This window comes from Balaenoptera ricei, chromosome 18 (assembly GCF_028023285.1).
Source record: "Balaenoptera ricei isolate mBalRic1 chromosome 18, mBalRic1.hap2, whole genome shotgun sequence".
NCBI lineage: Eukaryota > Metazoa > Chordata > Mammalia > Artiodactyla > Balaenopteridae > Balaenoptera > Balaenoptera ricei.
The window spans coordinates 25722993-25748004 of record NC_082656.1 but is presented as its reverse complement, the minus strand read 5'-3'; the positions used below and the strand labels follow the sequence as shown (position 1 = coordinate 25748004).

The window sequence follows — 25012 nt, the reverse complement described above, 5'->3', positions numbered from 1 at the left end:
ACAAAAAAAAAAACAACAAAAAAATTTTTTTGAAATGACAAAAGCTAGTACTGATCATTTTTTCCGACAATACACAATTACTCAAAATTAACTAGTACTGAGAGGGGGAAGGGGTCCATACTTATGGGCCTTGTCTCACAGGAGTGAATGTGGGTAGGTGCAGGGCATTTGTCATTATTGCAAAAACGAATCTTAATTTTTAAGATTGTTTGATTGAAACATTGCTTTTCCTATGATGCCGACACCAGCTGTGAAGAAAGGCCTCTGGAGAGACGTTCACAGCAGCACACACCTGCGGCTCTTCAGTTCTGGAGGCTCCAGGGCAGCCAATATTCCTTTGTTAAATACATTCTTTTTTTTTTTTTAAAGGAATTCCTTTATTTTTATTATTTATTTATTTATTTATTTATTTTTGGCTGTGTTGGGTCTTCGTTTCTGTGCGAGGGCTTTCTGTAGTCGCGGCAAGCGGGGGCCACTCTTCATTGCGGTGTGCGGGCCTCTCACTATCGCGGCCTCTCTTGTTGCGGAGCACAGGCTCCAGACGCGCAGGCTCAGTAGCTGTGGCTCACGGGCCTAGTTGCTCCGTGGCATGTGGGATCTTCCCAGACCAGGGCTCGAACCCGTGTCCCGTGCATTGGCAGGCAGATTCTCAACCACTGCGCCACCAGGGAAGCCCTAAATACATTCTTTAGGCCTTTCTGTGTGAGTGCAGAACACTCCACAGATTTGACCGTCTTCAGGTCACCGGCCAGTTTTTCAGCAGCCTCTGGAGTGATGGGATTCTGTTTATTCCTGGCAAGTTTCTCAATAGTGAAGGGGTCATCTCTGAGATCAATCTGGGTCCCAGTAAGCATGAAAGGAGTCTTTGGACAGTGGTAAGTTATCTCAGGCATCCACTTTTCTTTCACATTTTGAATGAGGATGGAGAGACCACTGAAAAACAGACTAGAAATACACCTGTTTGTGGATAACTCATAATCTGTCATAATCCTCTTGCCCTGCAGTATCAAAAAGTCCAAGAGTATATGGCTCTCCACCAATCGTAACTGTGACTGCATAGTTGTCAAAAACAGTCCACACAGGGACTTCCCTGGCGGTCCAGTAGTTAAGACTCCACGCTTCCACTGCAGGGGCCATGGGTTCCATCCCTGGCTGGGGAACTAAGATCCCTGCATACTGTGTGTGGTGTGGCAAAAAAATTAAAATAAAAAAAACAACAACAGTCGGTACATACTCAGATGGAAACTTGTTTGTTGTGTAGGTTATCAGGAGACATGTTTTACCAACAGCACCATCGCTGACAACACACTTAATTGTCTGCGTTGCTGAAACAGTTCTGTATCCACTTTAAATATTTCAAATTTGATGCTGACCTCAGCTCCACCGCCCACAAAACCACAATTTGAAGAGACAGAGCAAGCATCAGAACCAGACATGGCAGGAATGTTGGAATTATCAGACCAGGAATTGAAAATAACTATAAATAATATGCTAAGGGTTCTAAGGATGAAATAGACAGGATGCAGGAACTGAGGGGCAATGTAAGCAGAGAGATGGAAATCCTAAGAAAAAAACCAAAAAGAAATGACAGAGGTTCTGGTTCAAGACGGTGACGTAGGAAAATCCTGAACTCACCTCCTCCCATGGACACACCGAATTTATGTGGAACAGTTTCCTCTGAAAGAAAGCTAAAAACTGGCAGAGCAGCCCTTCACACCTGGTAAACGAGAGGGAAGCCACATGGAAGCAGGTGGGAAAGGCTGAGGCAGAATCTCTCCATAAATTCCCCCACCCCTAGTGCAGGGATCTGCAACAGGAGGGAACTCAAAACCCGGATCGTCTCACTGAGGAGTGAAGAGTCTATACCCCATATTGGGCACCCCAACCTTTAAGACCTGCCCCCAAGAGACAAGCCCCCAAATATCTGGCTTAGAAGACCAGCGGAGCCTGCACCCGGGAGGCTCATGGGCTGTAGCAAACTGAGGGCTGGTGCACAGACCCATGGGTGCCAGGGCCCAGCAAAGAAGCAGCCCTTTGAAAAGTGCCCAGGCTTTCTGTGAAAAAGGACTCACTTGCTACTTTTGACAGTGTTGGTCTGAGGGGCAGTGGCCTGCTGGGAAACTCTTCTGGGGATGGAGGCTGGCAGGTGCAATCTTCCTGCTCTCCCTCTTTTTAAATTTCATTTCTTTTATTTTTCTTTCTTTTCTTTCTTTCTCTTTCTCCCTTCCTTCCTTCTTTCCTTCCTTTTTTTTTTTTTGCTTTTTTTCCCTTTCTTCTCTTTTTGGTGGGTACCATCTTTGCACTACCTTCCCCCACCTTGCTCCAGCCAGTGGGTGCATCACCACCCTCTCTGCTGCTCTCCAGAGCACCAATATCTCCCAAAGGGGAGGAACTTCTACACATGTCCAGTGCCCCAGTTTGTATGTCTGGTGACCTGGTTTCTACAGCTGCCACCCAGGGGATGCCCCTTGATAACCTGGCCCTGGAAGCCAGAGGGGCTTGCGCTCCTGGGTCCCACAGAGAGACAGTTCTTGGCGGGGTACCACCCCAGGGCACTGCACAGATAGTGGGCTGAAATGCTTCCCCAGGCTTTCTGAGAAAGAGGTCTGTTTCCTTCTTTTTAAAAAAAATTTATTTACTTATTTATTTATTTTTGGCTGCGTTGGGTCTTCGTTGCTGCGTGCAGGCTTTCTCTAGTTGCGGCGAGCGGGGGCTACTGTTTGTTGCGGTGCGCGGGCTTCTCACTGCGGTGGCTTCTCTTTCGCGGAGCACGGGCTTTAGGCGCATGGGCTTCAGTAGTTGTGGTGCACGGGCTTCAGTAGTTGTAGCACACGGGCTCAGTAGTTGTGGCTCGTGGCCTCTAGAGTGCAGGCTCAGTAGTTGTGGCACATGGGCTTAGTTGCTCTGCGGCATATGGGATCTTCCCGGATCAGGGATCAAACCCGTGTCCCCTGCATTGGCAGGCGGATTCTTAACCGCTGCTCCAGCAGGGAAGTCCCCCTGTTTCCTTCTTCAGGACCTTTGCCCTAAGGGACAGGCTTCTGCTTTGGCTCACTTATGCGGGCCTATGGAGGTGCTCTCAGGGAATGGAGACCCATGGATGCAATCTTTGCCTTCTCCCTCTGTCTTGCTCCAGCTCACTGGTATCTTCCCATAAAGAGCTTATACCCTTGTCTGGTGCCCTGGCTTTTGTGGCTGCTGCCAGGAGACACCTCTGTATCACCTGGTTCTGCTGGCCAGTGGGGTTTATGCTCCAGGAGTCCTACAACTGGAACCAAGGGGAAAGAGTTTATAAACTCCTACCACCCCTGGGGCACGGCAGGAGGCAACAGACCCAGGAGGTCTGTCTTTCCCACAGAAAGTGGGAGAGGCCTATAGGCTTATCATTATAGCCACAGCCTGAGGGGCAGGCTTCTGATTAATGACACATCTAAGGCTGACCTTAGACCTTCCCTGAGACCTCGGAGGACGATGCTATCGTCACGCTTTACCTCTGCCCTGCTCCAGTGTGCCGGCATCTCTCGGAGAGGAGCTCTTATACGTATCTGGTGCCCCAGTGTTTACATCTGGTGCCCTGGTTTTGGCAGCTTGATTCCTTGGCTCTGGTGGCCGGGGGCCTTGCACTCCTGCATATGCACAGGACTGCAACAATCCCATAGACAGTTCTTGGCAGGCTACCACCCCAGGGCACTGCCCAAACAGCTGACTGAAACACACCCCCGGGCTTTCTGTGAAAGAGGCCTACGCGCTTGTCCTGAAGCTTTGGCTTAGGAGCAGGCTTTACATCTGGCATGCATCTAGTGGCTACGGAGGGGCTCAAGGAATAAAGGCCAGGGGACGCCATCTTATACTGTCCCTCTGCCTCGCCACAGCTCACCGGTATCTCCTAGAAAGGAACTAATACACTTGTCTGGAGCCCTGATGTTTGTGACTGCTACCCCGAGGGCGCCTCCAGGTTCCCTGGCTCTGGTAGCCAGTGGGGCTTATGCTTGCCGCCCCACTGGGACTGTGTATGTTTGCATCCTGTAAAAGCTGCTGCCTGAGGGTCTGGCTTCCAATCAGCCTGACTCCTCTCCTTTGGCACTGACTGGTCTTGGTACAGCCTCAATGACGGGGAGCCGTTAAAGGTAAAATAGACTGCTTGGCTTACAAAGGTTTGAGAGAATGAAGAGCTAGGACGGATAGAACAATAAAGCTCATCTCCTACACAAGGCCAATGCTGCAAGCCTGGGAGAGGTAACTGTTTCATCCAGTGCATAGAAACCAACACAGAGCGTCAAGCAAAATGAAGAAACAGAGGAATGAAATGATAGAGGTCCAAAACACCGTAAGAGAAATGCAGAAGGCCTTTATGGGCTTGTTAGTAGACTGGACACAGCTGAGGAAAGAATCACTGAGCTTGAGGATATATCAAGCAAAACCAAAAACTAAAAAGCGAAGAGGGACTTCCCTGGTGGTGCAGTGGTTAAGAATCCGCCTGACAATGCAGGGGACACGGGTTCGATCCCTGGTCTGGGAGGATCCCACATGCCATGGAGCAACTAAGCCCGTGTGCTACAACTACTGAGCTTGTGCTCTAGAGCCCTCGAGCCACAACTACTGAGCCTGCATGCCACAACTACTGGAGCCCGCGTGCCTAGAGCCCATGCTCCACAACAAGAGAAGCCACCACAATGAAAAGCCCGGGCACCACGACGAAGAGTAGCCCCCGCTCACCGCAACCAGAGAAAGCCCGCGTGCAGCAACGAAGACCCAACGCAGCCAAAGATAAGTAAATAAAAATAAATAAATCTATTAATTAGTAAATAAATAAAAATAAAAAGCAAAGAGAACAAAGACTAGGAAAAAAAAACTGGAACAGAATCTCCAAGGACTGTGGGACAACTACAAAAGGTGTCACCTACACACAGGGGGAATACTAGAAGGAAAGGAGAGAGAAAGAAATTTTAAAAAAAGTGAAACAATAATGACCTAGAATTTCTCCAACTTAATGTCAGACACCACTGCTGGGGGTCCGGGTTCCATCCCTGGTCGGGGAACTAAGATCCTGCAAGCCGCGAAGCATGACCAGAAAAAAAAAAAAAAAGAAATCATATAAAATATGCTCTCACACCACAGTGGAATTACTAGAAATCAATAACAGGAAAATCTCAAAATGCATGAAGATTAAACAACACACTTCTCCCCCACCCCCAGCTTTATTGAGGTATGATTGACAAATAAAAATTATATATATGCTAAGGTCATACAACATGATTTTTAAGGTGTATAACATGATGATTTAATATATTTTGTGTAATGATTACCACAATCAAGTGAGTTAATACATCCAACACTTCACATAGTTACCTTTTTACATTTTTTATGGTAAGGACACTTAAGATTATTCTTAGCAGATTTCAAGTATACAATACATTACTATTAACTACAGTCACCATGCTGTAATCAGATCCCCAGAGCTTATTCATTTTACGACTGAAATTTTGTACCATTTCACCAATCCCTCCCTATTTTCTCCACCCTCAGCCACTGGCAACCACCATTATACTACTCTCTGGTTTTATGAGTTTGAGATTTTTACATTCCATATATATGTGAGATCATACAGTATTTGTCTTTCTGTGTCTGGCTTATTTCACTTAGCAGAATGTCCTCCAGGTTCATCCATGTTGTTGCAGATGGCAGGATTTCCTTCTTTTTCGTGGCTAATATTCCATTCTCTCTATATATGCCGCATTTTCTTTATCTATTCATCCATCGATGGACATTTAGGTTATTTCCGTTTCTTAGCTATTGTGAATAATGCTGCAGTGAACATAGGAGTGCAGATATCTCTTCAAAATACTGACTTGATTTCCTTTGGATATGTACCCAGAAGTGGGATTTCTGGATCACATGGTAGCTCTATTTTTAACTTTTAGAGGAACCTCCATACAATTTTCCATATTAGCCCTACCAATTTAAATTCCAAACAACAGTGCTCAAGGGTTCTCTTTTTCTCCACATCCTCGTCAACACTTATCTCTCATTTTCTAAATGACATTCCAACAGGTGTGAGGTGATAGCTAATTGTGATTTTGATCTGCATTTCCCTGATGATTAGTGCTGTTGAACACCTTTTTGTATACCTGTTGGCCATTTGTATGTCTTCTTTGGAAAAATGTCTATTCAGGTCCTTGCCCATTGTTTAATCGGGTCATTTGAATTTTATCAAATATTTTTCTGTATTGATTGAGATGATCATATGATTTTAATCCTTCATTTTGTTAATGTGCTGTATCACATTTATTGATTTGTGTATGTTAAGTCAACCTTGCATCCCAGGGATAACTGCCACTTGAGTATGGTGTCTGTTTTTCTAGTTTCTATCATTTATTTCTATTCTAATCTTGCTTATTTCCTTTCTTCTCATACCTTTCAGTTTAGTTTGTTCTTTTTTTAGTTCCTTGAGGTATAGTTCAACTTTAGGTTGTTTATGTGAGATAGTTCTTTTTTTCTTAATTTAGACATTTATCACTATAAACCTCCCCGTTAGAACTACTTTCAGAAGTTCCCTGGTGATTTAGTGATTAGGATTCGGCACGTTGCCGTGGCCCAGGTTCAATCCCTGGTCGGTGAACTGAGATTCTGCAAGCCACGTGCCACAGCCAAAAAAAAAAAGAACTACTTCACTTCATCCCATATGTTTTGGTGTGTTGCATATCTATTTTTGTTTGTCTTTAAAACTTTTTGAATTTTCCTTTTGATTTCTTCTTTGACCCATATTTGTTCAGGAGTGTATTGTTTCATTTCCACATATTTGTGAATTTTCCAATTTACCTCCTGTTATTGATTTCTAGTTTCATATTGTTGTGGTCAGAAGAGATACTTATACTAATTTTATTTTCCCTTTTTCTCTCTCTCTTCTCTTTCTGGAATTCCCATAATGTCAATGATGCTTCCTCTGATGGTATTGCATAAGTCCCGTATGCTTTCTTCACTCTTTTTCTTTTTTTCTTCTTGATCCTCTGACTGGAAAATTTCAGAAGACTTATCTTCAAGTTCACTGATTCTTTCATCTGACTGTTGAAACTCTCTATTGAATATTTCAGTGCAGTCATTGCATTCTTGAGTTCCAGGATTTCTGATTTTTTTTTTTTTAATGATTTCTATTTCTTTGCTGAACTTCTCATTTTGTTCATGTACTGTTTTCCTATTTTTGTTTAGTTATCTCTGTGTTTTTTCCCCTAATTTACTGAATTTCTTTAAGAGTTTATTCTGAATTCTTTGTTATTCAATTCATAACTCTAAATATTTTAGGGTTAGTGGAGCTTTATTAGTTTCCTTTGATGGTGTCTTGTTTACCTGATTACTTGTGATTCTTGAATCCTTGCATTGCTATCTGCATACTTGAGGAAGAGCTCTCGTCTTCCAGAGCCTACGGATTTACTTTGGCAGAGAAACCCTTCGCCAGACAGCCCAGTCTGGGGTTCTGCATGTGTCAGCTGGTAGCACCCCAAGGCAAGCAGGGCTCGCTATGGGGTCTCTACTGGCCAGGGCTGTTGCCTGTGCTCTAATGTTGGGGGGCGGGCTCTGTTCTGCAGTCAGACAATGTTACTCTCTGGGCCCCCTGGTGGGGAGTCTGTAGGCTCTGCTCCACAGCTGGGCAGGGGAACTAACGGGGCTTTCTGTCCAGGTTCGGCTGCAGGCTACACTCAACAAGCAGGCGGGGCCGTAGGCTGCAATGCACGCGGGGCTGAAGGCTAGGCTCTACAGATGGGCAGGCTTACTGTGCAGGCGCCTTACACGGGCTCCTCCGGATGGGTGGGGAGAGACAGCGCGCTCTGCGTTTGGGCAAGGCTGCTAGCTTGGTTCCCGGTGCCCTTGGGGCGGTAGAACGAGCTCCGCGGCCTGGCCGGACTGCTGGTTGTGTACCAGAACCGGATAGAGCTGCTGAGTGTGCTCTCTGGCCAGATGGGGAGCAACTAGCTCGGATGCGTGGGTGGATGCAGTCCCTGGCTGGGCGCTCTCATTGGCCGCCCTCACCAGCAGGAGCGCCGTGCCACAGCATGACCCCTGCACTGGTTGCTGTGAGCCCTGCCCTCCTACCTTGTTTCCAGCTGACCCCATTTGGTGTAGCCCTGCGGATTCACCCAGTGTTTCCTACGAGATGAGACGGAAGCGTGCCCCCGGGAGAGCGCTCCAGAACACTGGCCAAGCAGGATGTCAACCTCGGGCTCTCTTTTCCCCGCTGGAGAAACTGTAGGTGCAGGGGAACGCTGTCTGTGTGGCACTGTGCCAGTCTGGGGGAGGGGCAGGCACATGGTCAAAGTGAAACCACCCCTCTTACCCACTTAATGTGGCTTTTCTCAGTTTTGTTGTTCAAGGGGTGCTTCATCCTCAACCCTGGGTTCTAGGATTTTCACAAAGGTGTACTCTTTTTTTTTTTTTTTTTGCCGAACCCCGGCCCTCGCAGTGAAAGCATGGAGTCCTAACCACTGGACCGCCAGGGAATTCCACACCCAAGAATAGTTGTGTCTGTGAATAGTTGCTTATTGGTCTTTCCGTGAGGGGGACCAAAACCTGGAACCTCCTAATCTGCCGTCTTGCTTTCGAAGTGGAAATAACATTATTGATTCAAATAAGATGTAATTATCTTTCAACTCAGAAAAAACATAAAAATCAAAGAAAGCTTTCTTTCCAGAAGAATAGCAACTAGTAAACATAGAGTCAGGCAGTGATTGTTAGTGGATGCTAAAACCATGAGATGAACAGTTTTGGGTAAATACTTATTGTTGGAAAACAAGTAACACTCAAGTTCAGCATCTTTAAAATAAGCAACATTTATTACCCTGCAGTTTCTGCCAACCAGAAATCCAGGAAAGATTTAGGTGGGTTTTCCTGGCTCGCTGTTTCTCATGAGGTTGCAACAGCTGTAAGCCAGGGGTGCAGTCATCTTCGAAACTCTACAGGCACTGCAGAACCTGTTCACAAGCTCTTTCACAAAATTATCAGGCTTCAGCTTCTTAAATATTGTTGGAATGAGGGCCTCAGATTCTCCCCATACCACACTATCCCAGCATGAAAGGAGAGAGAGAGAGATGGAGCCCACGTCACAGTTTTCTCCATAACCTGATCTTGGAAGAGACGTCCCACTGCCACTGTCATACCCTTTGTTAGAAGAATAGATAGATAGATAGATAGATAACAAGGAGTTGGCTTATATGAATATAGAGGCTGAGAAGTCCCGTGATCTGCTGTCTGTAAGCTAAATAGCCAGGAAAGCTAGTGGTGTAGTTCAAGTCTGAGTCCGAAGGCTTGAGAAAGAAGCACTGATGGTACAAATCCCAGCCAGTGGGTGGGAGAGGACTGATGTCTCAATTCATTCAGGCAGAGAGAGTGAATTCTCTCTTCCTCTGCCCTTTTGTTCTATTCTGGCCTTCAGTGGATTGGATGATTCCCACCTATAGTGGGGTGGGCAATGTGCTTTACTGTCTATCAATTCAAATGCTAATCTCCTCTAGAAACATCCTCACAGACACACCCAGAAAAAATATCCAGGCCAAATATCCAGGCACCTTGTGATCCACTCAAGTTGACACACAAAATTAAACATACAGTTACCAACACTATACGGAAGCAGCCAGACAAATCTAGAATGTAAATTGCTCTACAAAACAACTTTGCTGGATTGTTCAAAAATCAATGTCATAGAGAAATACGAATCAAAACTACAATGAGGTACCACCTCACATCACTCAGAATGGCCATTATTAAAAAGTCTACAAATAAACGCTGGAGAGGATGTGGAGAAAAGGGAACCCTCCTACACTGTTAGTGGGAATGTAAGTTGGTGTAGCCACTTGGAAAACAGTATAAAGGTTCCTCAGAAAACTAAAAATAGAATTACCATATGATCCAGCAATCCCACTCCTGGGCAATATCCAGACAAAACTATAATTCAAAAAGATACATGCACCCCTATGTTCATAGCAGCATTATTCACAATAGCCAAGGTATGGAAACAACCTAAATGTCCATCGACAGATGAATGGATAAAGAAGATGTGGTACCTATATATGATGGAATACTACTCAGCCATAAAAAAAACAATGAAAAAATGCCCTTTGCAGCAACATGGATGCAACTAGAGATTATCATACTAAGTGAAGTACGTCAGAAAGAGAAAGACAAATACCATATGATATCACTTATATGTGGAATCTAAAATATGACACAAATGGACCTATCTTTGAAACAGAAACAGAATCACGGACATAGAGAACAGACTTGTGGTTGCCAAGGGAGAGGGTGTTGGGGGAGGGATGGAGTGGGAGGCTGGGGTTAGCAGATGTAAGCTATTATATATAGAATGGATAAAGAGAACTATATTCAATATCCTATGATAAACCATAATGGAAAAGAATATATATATATATATATATATATATATATATCTGAATCACTTTGCTGTACAGCAGTAATTAACACAACACTGTAAATCAACTATACTTCAATTAAAAAATAAAAATAAAAATAAATAAAATAAATCAATGTCATATGGAAAAAAGTTAGAGGGATTAATCTAGAAAACAGAAGCATGCAATCAAATGGAATGTTTGAATCCTAGGTGGATCCCAAATTGGACAAAACAAACAAACACACAAACACACATATAGGCATATATATACACAGATACATATGTGAGAGAGAAAGGGGAAAGAAAGAAGGCAGATGTAGCAAAATTTTAATAATCATTAAACCTATGTGTGGCATATATAATGTTCACTGGAATACTCTTTAAGCTTTTCTGTATGCATGAAATTTATCAAAATAAAAAGTTAATGAAAATATCTCTCATCCACATAATTCCACTAGGCTTAAAATAGTTTCAGCTAGTCTTCTCTGGCACATATTTCCTCTCTGAGAAACGCCTCAAATAATAAACTTTGTCTTACTCACTCCAAAACATTCCCCAGAACAGTTGCTACATTCATCATGCCACATTGTTGTACAGTTAATTATTTTCATAGGAACTCAATTGGAAGCTCCTGAAGGTAAGGACTGTGTTTTATTTATCACTGTCATTTCCATAAAACTACACAGTAGACTACTCTTATTAGATCATCCGTTGATGCTTATTCAGTTAAGCCAAAGAAAAACAAGAAGAAGTGAAGCAGAGAAGTAGAGCTGGGCCATTTGTAGCAACATGGATGGACCTAGAGATTGTGATACTGAGTGAAGTAAGTCAGACAGAGAAGGACAAATATCGTATGATATCGCTTATATGTGGAATCTAAAAAAAATAGTACAAATGAACTTATTTACAAAACAGAAATAGAGTTATAGATGTGGGAAACAATCTTATGGTTACTGGGGGGGGGGAGTGGGGAGAGGGATAAATTGGGAGATTGGGATTGACATATACACACTACTGTATATAAAATAGATAACTAATAAGGACCTACTGTATAGCACAGGGAACTCTAGTTAATACTCTGCAAGGACCTATAAGGGAAAAGAATCTAAAAAAGAGTGGATATATGTATATGGATAACTGATTCACTTTGCTGTACAGCAGAAAGTAATACAACATTGTAAATCAACTATACTCCAATAAAAATTTTAAAAAAAAGAAGTAGAGCTGAGGCAATACTTTAAATATTGGTTTATAGTTTATACTGTATAGAATTCATTCAACTCCTAAAGAACCTTATAATCTGTATCCTGGAGCTGCTCATTGTTATTGAGTGACTCAAATTCTTCATAATTTGTAAATACTCTTTTAAAATAAAAGTAACAATGCTTCTTCCCAATTTGATCTATAGATTCAAGCAATTCCAACCAATATCCTGGAAAGTTATTTTATGGATAACAACAAACTGATTCTAAAGTTTATATGGGGAATGACATCAGCATCACGGTGGTGTAAGACATCTCTCTTGTTTGTCCTTTTTAACAACTATTTAAACATCCATCCATTAACAAAAGTTCCTCCGTGCAAATTGAGGGATCCAGCACCATCTGCCAAGGGACATGGTAGGAGTCTTGCTCACCTGTGCCTCTGGTGATAGGCAGACAGTCCTCAGTATGGGCTGCAGAAACAGCAAGAGTTGATGAACCTCCTTAACCCCTTCTAGGCTGCAGTTGGGAAAACCTAGAGAGTGCTGACTTGGGCAGAAACCCAGAGACAACAGAGACTTTGTAGAAGTGAACCTTCCCAAAGGGAGATTCCAGCACATAGTTGCAGCCAAAAATATAAACACATACGAGTTTGGACACATAGGAGATGGTAAGAAGAACTTTGCCAGTGCCACCACTCCTGCCAGGTAACACTCCAGAACTAGCCAGCTGTGACCCCTCCCATAGCGGAGACAAAAAAGTGGTGTTTGAGTGCTCAGCTTCTCCAGCTGTATGGGATGCTGCTGGAGAAACCCGTTTCTCTCCAGTAGCACGCAGAGTACTGAGGTGGGGTGTCCATAACTGGGGGGAGGGATATCAGGAAAGATAAAGAATATCAAAAGGCATTAAAGGAACACAGTTCTGATGACTGCACCCAGGATTTCTGTAGGAATTCCACCTAAGACCCTCTGGGAGTACCTCACCCTAGGATCCCCCCACTAGGCCCAAGGGCACCACCAATGCCCTGTGTGCTAAACCCACACCTCGCCCAAGTCTGTGGCTGGCTCCTTGTGTGCACTCCTGAATGCAGCAGTGAGAGTGAGCTCTGTCTGGCAGAGTCGTTGTCCAAAAAATAGACCAGGGTCTGTGGGCAAGGGAGAAACCACAAACTTGAGCTGTAGCTCCACCTTCTAGAAAACAAAAGAGAAGTTTTCAGCAGCCAGCCTGGTGAGTTATAAATACCGGGAGAATGGTGGTCCAGTGGTTAGGACTCCAGGCTTTCACTGCCGTGGGCTGGGGTTCAATCCCTGGTCGGGGAACTAAGATCCTTCAAGCTGTGTGGTGAGGCAAAAAACAAAAAACGGGAGAAGACAAAAAAGGCCTAAGAGTCCTACCATGAGAGAGAGCAAGAAGTGCAAAGCAGGTGTATCCATAAAAGGTCAGAGAAGATTTCTGATATAACAGGGACAACAAACAGTATATCCCACCTGAAGGCAACTAGTAAAGATTTGAAGAGCTTTCTGCTACTTCAAATGAGAAAGCAGCAATGCAAAACTACAAGGAACATGAAGAATCAAGGAAACATGTCATGAAAAAAAGATAACAATCCTCCAATAACCAAACTCAAAGGCACAGAATTTTGTGATCTAGCTGATAAAGAATTCAAAGCAGTTGTTTTGAGGAAACACAAGGGGCTAAAAGGAAACACAAGTAGACAATTCAATGAAATGAGTAAAATAATACATGAACAAAATGAGATATTTAACAGAAATATAAATAATAAAAAAGAACCAAACAAAAATCCTGGAGCTGAAAAAAAAACAACAAATGAATACAGCAAAAAACGCAATAAAGAGTATCCACAGCAGAGTAGACCAAATGGAAAACAGAATAAATGATCTAGAGGACAGGAACTTTGAAACAAGACAATCAGTGGAAAACAAAGAATAAAGAATGAAAAAGACCAAAGAAAGCCTAGGTGATATATGGGATGCCATCAAATGTACAAATATTAGAATAATGAGGGTTCTGGAAGGACAAGAGTGGGAGAAGTGGTCAGAAAGTTTATTTAAAGAAATAATAGCTGAGAATGTCTCAATCCTGGGTAGAGAATTGGACATCCAAGTTCATGAGATCATCCTATCATCTCAATGCAAAACAACCTTCTCCAAGACACATTGTAATGAAACTGTCAAAAATCAAACATAGTGACAATTCTAAAAAGAAACCAGGATAAAAAAGATCATAACCTAAAAATGAACCCCATTAGTCAGCCAGCAGATTTCTCAGGAAAAACTGTATAGGCCAAGAGAGAGTGGAATGACATATTCAGAATATTGATGGGGAAAAAAATGCCAGCCAAGAATACTCTATCCAGCAAAGTTATGAAGGAGAAGTAAAGACTTTCCTGGACATACAAAAGCTGAGGGACTTCACCACCACCAGACCTGCCTTGCAATAGATGCTACATGGAGTACTTCAAGCAGAAAGGAAAAGATGCTAATTAGTGAAATGAAAACATACAAAAGTATCTAACACACTGGTAAGGGTATATATACAATCATATTTAGAAAACTCTAATTCTGTAATAGGATCGTGTATTAACCCCTTAACTATAGTATAAAGGTTAAAAGAACAGAGTAATAAAATAACTATAGCTACTATATTTGTTAATGGATATACAATTGAAAAAAGTGGTAAAGTATAACATCAAAAATATAAAAGGCCAGGGCAAAAGTGTGGAGCTTTTATATGTGATTGAATTTAATTTTCTATCAGCTTAAAATAAACTGTTTTATCTATCAGAAGTTTTATGGAAATCTTACGATAACCACAAAGCAAAAACCTAGAGTGGATTCACAAAAGATAAAGAGGAAACAGAGCATGCCACCATGGAAAATCACCAATTTACAAAGGTAGGCAAAAACAGGGGGAAGAGGAAACAATGGAATTACAAAAGGCCCAAAAAGCAATTAATAAGATGGCATCAGTAAATCCCTAGGTATCAACAATTACTCTAAATGTAAATGGATTGAAGTCACCAGTCAAAAGGATCAAAACAAAACAAAACAAGAACCAATTATATGCTGCCTATAAGAGACTCTTCTGATGTAAGGACACACATAGGCTCAAAGGGAAGAGATAGAGAAGTCATGAAATAAGTGAGTAATGGGGATGAAATGTAAAGCATAGGGAATATGATCAATAATATTGTAATAACTTTATATGATGACAGATAATAACTAGACTTATCATGGTGATCATTTTGTGATTTATACAAATATTGAATCACTATGCTGTGCATCTGGAACTAACAGTGTTGTAGGTCAGTTATACTTCAATTTAAAAACAAAAAGAAGAGGAAGAGAGAGCAGAAGAGAAAAAAGACCATGTGAGGACACAGTTAGAAGGTCACCATCTCCAAGCCAAGGAGAGGGGCATCACCAGAAACCAATTTTGCTGGCACCTTGAGAAAATAAATTTCTGTTATTTACATCCCCCACCCCCACCAAAAAACCCGAAAAACAAAAACCACACACACACACAAATTTTGTGCCACTTCCTTCTGCTTGCCCTGGTTTTAGATGAGATATCCTCTGTTATTCAAATTGATGTTGTCCTACAGGTAATTTGTCACTTTCCTCTGGCTTCTTTCAAGGTTTTTTCTTTGTCTTTGGTTTCAAGAAGCTTAATTATGGTGTTAAGCTTAATTAGAAGGGATTTCTTTAGGTTTTTATCATTTGGGGTTTGCTCAGATTCTTGAATCTGTAGGTTTGTGTCTTTTAACAAATTTGGGAAGTTTTCAGCAATTATTTCTTCCAATATTCTTTCAGTTCCATTCTCTTCCTCCCCTCATGGGACTTTCATGATACGAATGTTAGATACTTTGTCATTGTCCCACAGGCCCTTGAGGCCCTGTTCATTTTTTTCCTAGTCTATTTTCCTCTCTGTTTTTCAGATTGGTTAAATTCTATTGACATGTCCTGAAGGATACTGATTCTATCCTCTGTCATCTCCACTCTACTATTTGGCCCATCCAGTAGAGTAGTTATGATATTTTCCAACTTTATAATTTGCACTTTTAAAGAATAACTTCATTTTCTTTACTGATATTTTCTGATATTCAGTTATTTCAAGAGAATTTATAACACGTTATTAGAGCATTTTTTAGATGCCTGCTTTAAACTCTGAGATAATTCTAACACCTGATTTTATCTGTGGTGAATCAGTTGATTGTCTTTTCTTATTCAAGTTGTGATTTTCTTGGTTGTTGGTATGACTGATACCTGTTATTTTATGTTGAACATTTTCTCCATAATATTATGAGGCATTAATATTTTTGATCATCTACTTCATATTAAACATTTTATCATAAGCTATCATATATTATTTCATTTAATGAGACAATATCTGAAGATAAATTTTGCACAAATTTGTACAATTACTACATTTCTACACAAAGAATAATTTTGCTTTACACTTTTCTACCAAGATTGTGTTTTAGGTTTTCCACTTTAAATTGAACTGAACATAGTAATTAATCCTTCAATATTTATATATTCCAACCATGGGAAAAACAGGATGGATTATGTTCAATATTTCACTAAACTTATACCTAAAATCACATAGTTGATCCATCTCCAAATTTATGAAATTCATCATATACACAATCATAAAAGATGTCCTTCCCTGTGCCCTCTGCATAGTAACATTTCACAAAAATTAATACTAAGATGACCAAATCACTGATACATGGTTAATGATATGCTGATGATAGGTTAAAGACTTAGTAGTGCATGGAGGCCAAAAAAACACACAGGTTCCTCCACCCCCAAAACACACAAAAAATTGGAAATTGTTGTATGTATACATGCCCCACAAAAACTTAAATTGCAAAGAAAATAATCAGAGAAGACATGTAATCTTAGAGAGGCAAAGTAGGTCCCACTCCACAACTTTACTATTAGTCTGATTTAGTAAATGATGTAGCTATAGAAATGAAGTGAAGGAAAAATGGTAAAGGAAAGTATATGGGAACCAGAGGGATGGGGGAGTAGTACCAGTACAGAAGCCTAGGAAAGACTTAGCCATGCCATCATGGGTATTATAGATCCAGCTCTATCCAAAGAAACTGTCCATGTGGTGGGTTAAAGACCTAAATGTAAGTCCGGATACCAGAAAACTCTTAGAGGAAAACATAGGCAGAACACTCTTTGACATAAATTGCAGCAAGATCTTTTTCGATCCACCTCCTAGAGTAATGAAAATAAAAACAAAAATAAACAGATGGAACCTAATTAAACTTAAAAGCTTTTGCACAGCAAAGGGAACCATAAACAAAATGAAGAGACAACCCACAGAACGGGAGAAAATATTTGCAAACAAAGCAACTGACAAGGGATTAATCTCCAAAATATACAAACAGCTCATGCAGCTCAATATCAAAAAAACAAACAACACAGTCAAAAAGTGAGTGGAAGACTAAATAGACATTTCTCCAAAGAAGATATACAGATGGCCAAAAAGCACCTGAAAAGATGCTCAGCATCACTAATTATTAGAGAAATGCAAATCAAAACTACAATGAGCTATCGCCTCACACCAGTCAGAATGGCCATCATCAAAAAGTCTACAAACAATAAATGCTGGAGAGGGTGTAGAGAAAAGGGGACCCTCCTACACTGTTGGTGGGAATGTAAATTGATGCGGCCACTATGGAGAACAGTATGGAGGTTCCCTAAAAAGCTAAAGATAGAATTACCATATGACCCAGCAATCCCACTCCTGGGCATATATCTGGAGAAAACCATAATTTGAAAAGATACATGCACCCCAATGTTCATTGCAGCATTATTTACAATAACCAGGACATGGGAGCAACCTAAATGTCCATCGACAGAGGAGTGGATAAAGAAGATGTGGTACAAAAAAAAAAAAAAAATGTGGTACATATATAGAATGGAATATCATTCAGCCAATAAAAAGAACAAAATAATGCCATTTGCAGCAGCATGGATGTACCTAGAGATTGTCATACTGAGTGAAGTAAGTCAGACAAAGACAAATATCATGATATTGCTTACACGTGGAATCTAAAAAAAGGGTACAAATGAACTTATCTACAAAACAGAAGACAAAATTACGGTTACCAGAGGGTAAGGGGTTGGGGAGGGATAAATTGGGAGATTGGGATTGACGTATACACACTACTGTATATAAAATAGGTAACTAATAAGGACCCACTGTATAGCACAGGGAACTCTACTCAAAGCTCTGTAAAAGAATCTAAAAAAGAGTGGATGTATGTATATGTATAACTGATTCACTTTGCTGTACAGCAGAAAGTAACACAACATTGTAAATCAACTATACGCCAATAAAAATTTAAAAAAAAAAGAATAAACATCCTTCATTCACTATTAAAAAAAAAAAGAATATGTGCTGGTCAGAAATCATCAGTATCTATCTAGTTATTTGAAAGCTGTATTTTCTAATTATAAGTTAATATACCAGTATTATGGTTATTGCACATTTGATTCTTTTTTAAAATTAATTTATTTATTATTTACTTTTGGCTGTGTTGGGTCTTCGTTGCTGCATGCAGGCTTTCTCTAGTTGCGGCGAGCAGGGGCTACTCTTCATTGTGGTACACAGGCTTCTCATTGCGGTGGCTTCTCTTTGTTGCAGAGCATGGCCTCTAGGCACGCGGGCTTCGGTAGTTGTGGTGCGCAGGCTCAGTAGTTGTGGCGCACAGGCTTAGTTGCTCCGCAGCATGTGGGATCTTCCCGGACCGGGGCTCAAACCCATGTCCCCTGCATTGGCAGGCAGATTCTTAACCACTGCACCACCAGGGAAGTCCCCTGTACATTTGATTCTTGATGGTTTGGTTAATCTGATTCAGTACCCAAACCCAACCACATCAAGGTATAGTAATAACTGAATACCCAAACTTCTAAAGCAGAAAATTAGACCTGGGAAACAGTGACTCTACCAAGCAATCGTTGAAAGATGTTTCTGGCTGGACATCTGATCCTTTCTTGACAAAACCTGCCATTTGAGCGGACAATTTTCAATTTTTCTCAATAGGCAGATATCTAGGTTTAGTTGTTTCAAAGGTTTGACATCTGAACTAAATGTTGTGTAGGATTCAGTGCTTATTTAAAAAAAATTAAAAGGCATGGAGATTTCTAGAAGACTAAAATGATGTCCTTACAAATAGTAAATCAAAATACCTCAGGGGTTTAGTTACCAAAATCTGCAGTCTTGACACTACACTCTATATTATCCCTCCTTATCTTTCTCTTTATTCTCCTGACAATATCCTCATCATATAGTACTGAAGATGGCTGAATATATTGAAGTAGCTACTGCTTTTATAATGTCAAGACCCAGTAGGTAAGCTAATTGCGGCATCACTTCTTTTAGATAAAGTTATGAGACTGTTTACTGTTTGTATTACAACCCTATATACTAGAACTGCACAGAGGAAGGGTGTAGTGAAGTATTTATTATAGAATCTACTTGGAACTGGGTGGTGCCTGACTCTCCCTAGTACAATATATGTGACCAAAACCTACAGAAGAGAAAATATAGCATAAAATACATGTAAAATCCCCTTAGGGTATCCACCATTAGAAAACAGACTCTGCCTTTTAAAACCTACAATCATGGCTGGTTGAATGGGCCAGGTAAATCCCATCTTATTGGACTGAAAATAATGAGCATTTTATGATGACTAACTCAGTTTAATAAAAATTTTCTCAGTTCCGGTCCCTAAAATGTGAGGAGAGAGGGATAGAGAATTACCTTACAGTGGATCTTTTCAGAGCAAAACTCAATTTTTGTAAGACTATTATCATTTACTACCTTCACATGACATTTTAAGAAAAAAGCAACAAGGAGAAAATGAGAAAATATTTAAGCTGTAACAGAACTCTTTAGAGCTTATTTTGTAGTATTTACCTTTCAAAACTTCTGTAACAACTTGGACAGAAAACTAAACCAAATTCACAGATGCTTATGGAAAGGTGGAGAGCTTGGAGGAAAGGATTAGGAGAGGAGATGTGTGTCATACTGTTTTGTTCTGTTTTTCCTAGCATTTATCGGTTTGAACAGATTTGTTTCCTTTGTAATTCTCTGCCATTTTCATAAAAGATAAAGTGAAAACCCCACAATGCCCCTTTATAGTATGAGAAATGTGATTTATAATAGCATCATTATCTCATAATTGAAAATGCTGTGGGACTTCTGGGAAAATAAGTGCGTCAGAATTAACTTGTAGCTCTGGAGGCCAGCAGGTTGCTATGGCAACCAGAAAAAAATGGTGCAATAATAGCTCTCCCTCACAGATAGATAACTCACTAAATGATGTGATCTATAAATGCAGGTGTTTGTCATATAAATGCAAATAAGCACCAAACACATTCGTTTATTTCTTCTTTCATGAGTCCTGACTCCATGTGTGGCAATATGCTAGGAACTGGTGAAAAAGAGAGACATGGTCTCCCTTATAATGGAGTGCACATTCTAGTGGGGGAGACAGAAAATAAAGAGTAAATAAGTCAATGCACTAAAAATTCCAGCATGTGAAAAGGCCATATAGGAAATAAAACAATGGGCCTTGATACTGGACAAAGGAGAGAATGGCTGTTCTAATATACAGCATGCATATATCATAAATCTTGACTTTTAAGGTATGCGAGCTTTAGTAAAGTAAAGGAATAAAAAAATGGAGTATTTTAGTCTTTATTAATAAAAATAATACATGTGCTAACTGATTATTATTATTATTATTGCTATTGTTTTGGCTTGAATTTCCCTGAAATTAGGTGGATTCAACATGAAAATGAGTTGTGTATTCTAAAAATGAGTATTGTTTCATATCAAGCAATCATTGCTTTATTCATGATAGCCAAAAACTGGAAATAAATCTGAATGTCCTTCAATTGTGAATGTTTAAACGAACTATGGTACATATATCCTCTGAAACACTATTCAGCAATAAAAAGGAAATAAAGTATTTTTTAAAAATAACTTTATTGAAAAAAAAAAACTTTATTGAGATATAAATTCACATATAATGAAGTTCATCTTTTTAAAGTTTACAGTTCACTTGTTTTTTACTACAGTCATGATATAAAAACTAGATTTCTAAATGATTTAGATAGTTGTACAACAATCAAGACTAATTCCAAAACATTTTCATCACCCCCCAAAGAAATTCCATACCTATTACCAGTGACTATCCATTTCCTCCTAACCCTCCATATGCCCAGCCCCTCAGTCCCAGGTAACCACTAATCTACTTTCTGTCTCTATGGATTTGCCTATTCTGGATATTTCATGCAAATGGAATCATACAATATGTGCCCTTCTATATCTACCCTTCTTTCACTTAATGTTTTCAAGGTTCATCAAGGTTGTAGCATGTATCAGAACTCTGTTCCTATTTATGGCCAAATAATACTCCACTGCATTGATATTGACATTTTTCATTCATTTATCAGTGAACGGGCATTTTTTTCTACTTTTTGTCAGTTATGAATAATGCTGCTATGAACTTTTGTGTACCAGTTTCATTTTTTTTTCTGGAAATATGTGTTCAATTCTCTTGGGTATACCTAGAAGTGGAATTGTTGAGTCATATATGGTAACTCTATGTTTAAATTTTTGAGAATCGAAACTGTTTTCCAAAGAAACTGCACCATTTTACATTCCCACCAGCAGGAAATGAGGGTTTTAGTTGTTCCATATCCTTGCCAACACTTGTTATTTTCCATTTGTTGTTGCTGTAGTTTGTATGTATGTATGTATTTAACAAATTTCCAGTCTTTTTTTATTCATATTTGTTAGATTTCCAGAACATCTTTCCTTCAAGTTCTCCTTCACTTTTATGTAAGAATCTGTGTGCATTCAAAGACTTCAATCCTCAGGCATATAAGAAACTTCCAGGTTGCCTAGGACTTACCCCAGGCCTACACACTTTGAGCTATGACTGCAAATTCACCTGCCTGTCATCTTCATCTAAACACAGCCAGTACTCCAGCTGAAGGCGAGGCATCCATCAAAGACTGCTATTGTGTCTTCTGGTTGTTGGCTCCGCCATCAGTATTTGTCACTGTGATGATAATTATAGTTCTGGACTCCGCCTGAGTTGAACTCTCCTCTCCACTGCCACCTTTTCTCCTTTCGTGAACTGGTTAAGTTACTGAACTCATCTGTGCTCCAATATTCTCATCTTTCTAGGCCTTCACTCTCTTCTCTTTCTGCCCTTCAGGGGCGCACTCTGGACATCTACACCAGCGGTCCCCAACCTTTTTGGCACTACGGACCGGTTTTGTGCAAGACAGTTTTTCCACGGACGGGGGCGGGGCAGGGATGGTTTAGGCAGTAATGCGAGCCATGGGGAGCGAGGAAGTGCAGCAGAGGAACCTTCGTTCCTTCGCCTGCCGCTCGCCCTCCGCTGTGTGGCCTGGCTCCTAACAGGCCGCAGGGCGGTGTAGGTCCACGCCCGGGACTGCGGACCCCTGGTCTTTCACTGCGGAAACTAGAAACTGCAATCGCTGTGCTGCCTCCAGGCATTTCCTGACCGGGGTGCGACTTTGCTGAGGAGGTACATGGTTAGATCTCCTCTCCTGGAGATGCTAATTAAGGTCCTCATGGGGAAAATCACAGATTTATAAACAGGGAGGGAGGGAGGGAGGAGTCTTTGCTTCTTTCCATCCACTGACATTTTAGTGGGGCCCAGCAGGAGCCCTCAGCCCGGCAGACGCCGGCCACCACCGCCCATCCCCTGCAGCGCGGAAGTCCCAGCAAGAAGGCCCTCAGGCACCAGACCTGTGGGGCATGAGCGGCCCACTTTGTTTTGTTTTGCTTTGTTTTTGATTCTAGTAATCCAGCAGGTGTGAAGTAGTATCTCATTGCGATTTTGATTAGTTTTTCCCTAATGGCTATTGATGTCGAGCATCTTTTCATGTGTTTGTTGGCCATTTGTATATCTTCTTTGGAGACATGTCAGTACAAATCCTTTCTCCATTTTCGACTGGGCTATTTTTATTTTCATTGTTGAATTGTATGAGTTCTGTACATATTCTAGACACAAACCCCTTATCAGAAATAAAATTTGCCAATATTTTCTCCCTTTGCATGTGTTGTCTTTTCATTTTATTGGTGCTGTCATAAGAAGCATAAACGTTTACTTTTGTTTAAATTCAATTTACCTATTTTTTCTTTTGTTGTGCCACTGATTTTTTTTTTTTTTTTTTTTTGACAAATGCTGTGTATGTCAAGCTGTTTTCACAGAGTGTACTCTGAAATAGGTCAAATGAAGACAAGTCCTGATAATAGAGCTTTTCCGTGAGCTATCAGACAAGTCAACTAGTGACAGCCCTCTAGGGATAGGGCTTTTAGAGAGCTCCAAATCCATTCTGTCCCCTACAGTGGCCGCTAAACTACTGTTTTTCACAGCTACTGTAGTTGTGAAGCTGTTGAATTTCAGGCTCCCATGGCGCTGGGGAGAGAGGTGTAAACAAAGAATGTTGCCTGCCATTCCTGTTCTGCAAGGATCAAGCCATTAGACACTGCAGTCACGCACCAAGTCACCTACCCCTCATTGTGCCATGAGAGGAATTCAGGATGGAGAAAAATAGGAAGCATTCTGTGCTTTGGAAACTGGCCCTAGATAGTTAACAGGCATATATATATGGAATAATTTCAGTGAACCCAGATTCTCGCATCTTCCCATACATACATAGAAAATCACTAAAAGCATTAACTTGAGATATCTGTTCTTCCTAATTCGCAGTCATCTTTTGAATTTCAACTACATGTTTTGTTTTGCTTTTTTTTTTTTGCCCAGCAAAATACCCCTATATATATCCTGGACCCTCTTTGGAGCAGTTCCTCAGAGCAATCTGAGAGACTGCCTCCTGGGCTATAGTCCTCAATAAGGTCCCCGAATAAAACTTAACTTACAACTTTTAAGTTGTGTGTTTTTATTCAGTAGATAGTTTTGGCAATGACGAAGGGACGCAGAGTAGACTTCTCTCCTTTGCCTGAACTCTGTGAGGATCTGGAACTTTGGTCCAAGCAGAGGCCCCTTGTGCCCCCCTGTCTGCTAGGTGAGTCCAGGAGAATTTAGGTGAGTCTCTCCTGGGTGTTGGATCTCCCGTTATTAGCTGCTGATCCTAAGTTTTATTCTGTGGTGGATAGACTCCTTGCTGTGAGGAATAGGTTTTCCTTGAACTTAGCTTCAGGAAGAGGTACCTGGGTTACCCCATTTGAAAAACAGAAGATTTTGCTCAGTTGGAAGACACGGGGGTTACCCCAATTGAAAGACACTGGCAAAAAAAAACCAAGCAAAAAAAAAGAAAGAAAGAAAAAGGGAAATCCCTAGCGATCCAGGGGTTAGGACTCCGAGCTTCCACTGCAGGGGTCACGGGTTTGATCCCTGTTGGGGGGAACTAAGATCCTGCAGGCCACACAGCACGGCCAGAAAAAAAAAAAAAAAAAAATACTGGGATGATTTTACTCAGTTGAAAGACACTGAGTGGGTTTGGACTGGGTGATTAGCTAGGAGACTGGCCTATTGCTTTTCCTTGAATTGGCTACTTTGAGTTTGTTGGAATAAAAGTCAAAATATCACATAAGAGCTTTCAGCTCTAAAGAAGAAAAGGAACATCTCCTGGGCAGCAGTGGCTTTCTTAGGCAACTGAGAAACTTTCAGGAGTGGTGGAAGCAAGTCCTCATACCATGTAGCAGTCCCATAGGCAAACTCACTCATGTAATTTAAAAACTTCTTGTCCCAGGACTACATATGAGAGCTGGCCACTGAGCGTTCTGAGCACCTACGTCAGTTTTAGACTGCTGGAGGGAGAAACCGAGACACGTAAAAGAGCTGAGATGACTCTAGGGCGACACCTAGAGGAGTTAAGCTCACAAACAGCATGTTGGCCCATCACACAATCACTAGCACTTTTATCTTGGCACACCAGCCCTGGAATGGGAAACAGAGCTTTCAGAACCAAAGAAAAAGGAGAAACAGATTGCCAACCTCTAACTAACACCCCAGCCAGGCTCATGTACAATACGTATAGAATTTATACTTGCAAATACTTAGTTAATTGGGGAAACTATACTAAAGGAGATGTCAACCTAAAATGGCCAAATTGAGGTTCTTCTGACATTCTAAAATTAATTTTTGTGTGTGTGCGAAGCTAGAGAAAGATGGCCATAAGATCAAATAGGCTGAATGGAATGCTTATTTTGATTGGTCTTTAGAGGCTTCTAAAAGAGGAAATGATAAAGTAACTTCTTTGCCGAAAACCAACAACAACAACAAAATGGCTTGAAATGATATTGGAATTTTATAAAATCACTAGTGTTAACCCTGCCTCTCCCTTTGCTACTCCCT

At 41.0% G+C, this 25012-nt stretch overlaps 1 pseudogene; it reads right to left on the bottom strand.

Annotated features, from left to right (window-relative positions):
* Positions 1–276: 276 nt before the first annotated feature.
* LOC132352747 (cell division control protein 42 homolog) lies at positions 277–3518 on the bottom strand (annotated as a pseudogene).
* Positions 3519–25012: the final 21494 nt, after the last annotated feature.